Source organism: Opisthorchis viverrini (assembly GCF_000715545.1).
Source record: "Opisthorchis viverrini unplaced genomic scaffold opera_v5_36, whole genome shotgun sequence".
NCBI classification, from domain to species: Eukaryota; Metazoa; Platyhelminthes; class Trematoda; order Opisthorchiida; family Opisthorchiidae; genus Opisthorchis; species Opisthorchis viverrini.
The window spans coordinates 1,655,394-1,661,451 of record NW_008751692.1 but is presented as its reverse complement, the minus strand read 5'-3'; positions in this window follow the sequence as shown (position 1 = coordinate 1,661,451).

The window sequence follows — 6,058 nt, the reverse complement described above, 5'->3', positions numbered from 1 at the left end:
GACGATATGACAAACAGGAACCCTAAATGAAGTGAATGCAGATTGCTGAAGTAGACGCACCCGGTGGTTTTGCTGAAGTTTTCACTCATTGTTCTACTTATACAGCAGCATGTCCTCAGTGGCACTTTCGAGGGTATTTTGACGAACTCTTTTGTTATGAGCACCTTCAATTCAGCAATATTTCCTCTCATAAACTTCCCTTCCAGAATGCCCTGTCTACCTATCCGGCAACCGGTAAAGTTATGGCTTGATTTGAGCATTGTCCACTTTTCGACAAAGGGCAGTTTTGCAAACTTAGGAATTAGGTTTTTTCTCAGATAAATTAAACGAACACCTCCTGAACACCCATTAAGAAGCCATTTTTGAGCTTTTCTCGAGAAATATGCATCAGTGATTCGATCTTCACGAAGAGCGATCCATGGGTCAATGAACAAGGTAATAGACATTCACTTCTGTGGGTCTTTTACGAATCCAGATGTGAGAGCTCGCCACTGTCCCGTTCAGAACAAGAGGGCCTCAGGTGTGAAAATACACGCCAGAGATCGATATTGTTCACAGGCCACGGGTGAAATGTCATTCTTTTTTTACCGACAGCTGGAGTCTAAATTTCAGACAACCTTATCATTGAGTGGGGTGCAATTCTCCCTTATTCATCGCCACGGAGTATCCTGTTCAGAATTTACCTCCGAACGTTCAATCCGGCCTTTTGTCTACTAAGTGTAATACAAACCGCTGCAGGTCCTTCAACAAGTGACTTCTGTTTTTCCGGATGTTTTCTGTTAATTAAGTTTTCTAGGGCAAGAATGTGGTTATGGTGACTTGTTTTAAATCGCTGCGCCCTTTTTGGAACGCTCCCATCACATTTAAATCCTAAATCCACTAGTTTCAAGCTCTTTTCTTCAGTTAATCTGACTGAAGTGTCATCAATGAATCGGACCAAGTGAGTCAGGTCCCACAAGAATCTGTGCGCCACATGCGTTTACCTGTTTGCTAGTGGTATGAACTTTTGCGGTTGCACCCTGTGAATGAAGTTAATCCAAGCCGGAAAGTCGTCTAACTATACAGTGTTTGATCTCTGTTGCAAATCGTCAGCAGTGCGCATATCGTGGACCACTAGAGATTACAAACTTCGGGATTCCCGTTAACAGTCGAAGCTTATAATGCACTATACCATACTACACTATACTGTATAGTACTCTACTTTAGCCTACTCTGTCCCATTCTACTGCAGTCTATACACTATACCGCACTATACTATACTATACTATACTATACTATACTATACTATACTATACTATACTATACTATACTATACTATACTATACTATACTATACTATACTATACTATACTATACTATACTATACTATACTATACTATACTATACTATACTATACTATACTATACTATACTATACTATACTATACTATACTATACTATACTATACTATACTATACTATACTATACTATACTATACTATACTATACTATACTATACTATACTATACTATACTATACTATACTATACTATACTATACTATACTATACTATACTATACTATACTATACTATACTATACTATACTATACTATACTATACTATACTATACTATACTATACTATACTATACTATACTATACTATACTATACTATACTATACTATACTATACTATACTATACTATACTATACTATACTATACTATACTATACTATACTATACTATACTATACTATACTATACTATACTATACTATACTATACTATACTATACTATACTATACTATACTATACTATACTATACTATACTATACTATACTATACTATACTATACTATACTATACTATACTATACTATACTATACTATACTATACTATACTATACTATACTATACTATACTATACTATACTATACTATACTATACTACTATTATCATTTATTTTTGAAGAGAATGGTCACAAACATAAAAAGTGAAACCGAGTAACGAATGCGAAAGGGTAACAGGAGAATATGTAAGATAAGAGAGAGTCGTCTCGTTCGAATTCATGCCACCATGTTATGCTATATACTGTGCTATAGCACACCATAATGCACTGTACTATACTATGCCGTAATATGATATACTGTACACTACGCCACGGTTCTCATAGGTTGCATAAGGATTTCATCTGGGAGTGAGGCAGCCTGACAGCGCCTGATCAAGTGGGGTGAGCTGTGGTACTGAAGGAAGACTGGTACCATACCTTGTCAAAGGCGAGTTAATTTAGTGCTCACCAACCGCTCGTGGCCTTTGACTACTAATCAGAAGACCGTTGGTTTGCGTCTTGCTCAAGGTTCGTTCGATGCGCATTGATGATGATTTCAACAAGGCCGAGACTGAAGCAAGATGCTCTTCTGTCTTTTACTGATGAACAAACAGACTCATACACGTTTTAAGACAAAAATCGGCATCCATTATGAAAGTCGTGTGCGGATTCGAACTAGGGTCGGAATGAAAGTCTGCGACCTCAAAATACGGATTGTTAAGTGCATAGCGCGTTGTATGGCAATGCAGTTGTTTTCATCTCCCATCCTGACATCCATTAAACTCAGTAATCCAGAATGCAACACGTTTCTTATGTCTCCGGATTCTTCTCGGTTTTCATCAACCCAGTTCACGCAACTCCCCCGTCAAAAGCACTAAAAGAAGCCGAGGTTGCTATTGGGTTAGTTTTGGCTACAACGTGGAATTGCGTAATAGCCCACTGGGTCGCGTATCGTCCGGTCGATATCGCATCATTCACTTTCTATGAACACCGTTGTAAGTCTGCGCAACCCTGTTCACTCAGAATGACCACCAACACCCAAGACCATTTGATTTGCTCACGGTCAGCTGACCGCTAGTGTATGTGTACCCAATTAACAGCATAGCAAGATAGCTGCTGGTTCGATCATCATCAACAACAACCGGTACGTTACCAAAGTCCCGTCAGTGCACACCGATCAGATTTGAGTGTGAGAAAATATTTGGGATTAAGTACATGCATCCCGGTTCCACAAAAAAAACAGACGACCTCTGAGGGCAGTCAGCATCAGAGACGTGAATGAGTGCACGACCGAATTAAGTGAATCCTGACACGAGAACTGAATTACGTTACTGAGCAGCACATTGGCCGAATTACGCCAAGCTGATATACTGTCTTGTTTTGGCGGCTATCGGGACATTCTGCTACATTGAGTCTGAAAATTGAATACATGCTTAAAGCCCTTTTATGTACCGCTGTCACATTATCTTATCGATTCACTAAGTTTTTAGCTGATTTGTGATTGCTCATCAGTCGCACTGCTTTCGTTTTTTGGCAGTAGAAGTGCCGTAAAGTTCCTTCCTCCCAGATGTTTTGCCTCAAAGCTCCTAGATGTGGTGTAAATGGTCTCCAACTGAAAAGATATCATGAGTGTTTTCAGGTGTTTCCGAATTCGTTTACCCGAGGCCTCCTAGCGGAAAAGAGCTCCAGGTACAGTGCTATTTGTACGATACTACTTGCGGGCGTTCCAAAAATATATCTCCAAAAGGGTTACATTTCCTGGGAACATCTTGGTAAAGTGGTTTCATATATTGATAACACTTTACAATCTTTAACTTACTTGACCATGGACACTACTGTTCTGATGGTTAACCGAACAGATTCCGATAATTGTCAATTCTGAATTCCTAGGAGGATTGCTTGGTATCCGCATCTTCAAACTGTCGCGGAAATCCAACCGCACGTGATCCTGCTACGTAACTACCCACTCCTGATACCAAATTACATATGAGGTCGATAAAAACTTTTTGACAGCTTACTACCTGTTACATTTTTCTAGTTAGGTATGGTCCTCGGGTTCCAATCAACCCAATTTCCTACATCAACATCAATGTGAATGTAAGTGCAGTTACGCAATCATCTGCAGATTATTGAACATTAGCTGAATACCGTGCGTAGGATATTGTTCAACGGAAGATTTTGCACAAAAGCCGCCTAATACTTCACCATTTTCCTTGTTGTTATACCATTTATGAGATCACTGAGTGTTAATTTTGCTCTTGCGTTTTATTGGGGACAACTTCGAGTATTTGACCAGCGGTTGTCTCCGCTCAGCGAGTCTGGTTGCACACTGGGAAGACAGCATGCATTTTAGCATTGTAGAAAAATCAACTGTCACCAATCGATAGAATAAACGTGGCCTTTCGTTTTAAATGTGCCTGAATGTACAGATAACGAGAAGTTTGACAGTCCTCTGGATGTGCGCCCATCACATCTCTGTCTCAGAACTGGCTCCCGAGAGTTCCCTTCAGAAGAACCATAAGCGATGTCGCAGATCACCTGAAAGGACCTGATACTCAAACAACGTCCAGAGTTTTCCGCCATCCGAATTGGAACATGAACTTGAACGTGGCTGCTATCTGTTGGAGGAGTCCAACTTGATAGGAAACAGCTATTTGTCCCATCCCGTTCCCCAGCTTTAGAACTGTTTTCCTTCCTAAAATTATGAATCCATGTACTCATATTATGGACAGACAGACATCGTTAAGTTATTTGATCCCCGTAACTTAAATTACCAACCCCTCTTTAACCACCTGCAATTTTATTCCGGATTTTCAACGTGCTATCTGTTCATCTGTTCTTTCAGCTAAAAGCTGGATCCGCGACGTTAGTGGCTAACTGGGGCGTGGTTATCGGGTTCCCGAGTTATCCTGAGTAGACAAATGGTGTTCACATGAGAGCGACGTAATCACAGCATAACTCCCTGAGCATATGGACAGAAAAAGAGGTGCTTGTGATTGTCAGAGCTGTAAATAAGGCGTTGTTAAGCAAGTTAAGGCAGAAGTGTGCGCAATACAACATACTCTAAATATGTTTCTGTTCTGTGACTGATGTATTTGGTGGTGTTTATTCCACTAGCTGCTAAACACGAGGTTTCTTCACGCTAAATATCATTATACTCAGGTGCCCATCTTCTGAACAATGTTCGCGTGGATCCGCCTTCCTTAGACTAGGAAGAGCATTGAATAGATCAGCAAACAACTGACAGTGAAGATCTGAGTTAACTGGTTAGTGTGAATCACGAAAAACATACATGAATGAGCTCAGCTTGTCCCAAACCCTCCTCTCTGTCGACATCGATGAGTGATCTGGGAATATTCACCCCCTAGAGACGACTGCGGTTCTACAGTTCAGATATAAGACGGGGAATTTCTCTAAGCCATACAGTCCGCACCATACTCATGGTCTGGGTTTCACAAATGAGCATAACGACTGGTGCTAATTTTTATTTCATTTTACCTCCCGAATGATCGCTTGCTTACCTGCCTTTCTGAGTTTGGCCGATCACATAACTTATTTGAGCGGTTGAATAAAGCATAACTTCTTTGGCCCAAACTTTTTTGTTGTCTTTTTTGCAGTTGGATATCCTTCCCATTTATGCTATCGATGCTTGTCTTGTCCGTCGAACAACACTCAGATTGGTCAAAAGTATCATTTCTCGGTCAACAGAGAAGGTGGTTCTGGTACATTCAAAGGATTATCCCTTTATCTAACTAAGCGGTAAGTTAACAAATAATAGGTTTTCATGTTAGAGTTTCATAACTTTCAAGGAGAATTACTCACATACGATAGGAGCCTTGGAGTAAAGTTATGACAAGCATCGCTCCGCATTTGGACTACAAGATTGGAAAGGATATCCAGCAGTGAAAGAAATATCATATAGCAGCATTAATTGAGCCCCTCCGCCGGTACCAAACTGTCCACTATGCTCAGGGGTAGCCAGTCACAGAAGGAAAGGGTCATCAAAGGCCAAAAGCGAGTTCTCGTAGTGAATCTGGGACTGTCAGTGTTAACGGCAATAGTTCTCTAATGAACTAGTATTTTGTTGGCACTAGCGCTTTGGATGGTTGCACTTGTCAACATTTATGAGCATTCCAAACCTGAGTTTGGATTTTCCCTGGTAAATGTATCTAATGCTCTGCTGAACGAGCCTGGCAATTTGATTAAAAACGTTTCGTCACCAACCAAGGTGACATCATCATCAGTGCGCAGTGAATTTGGGT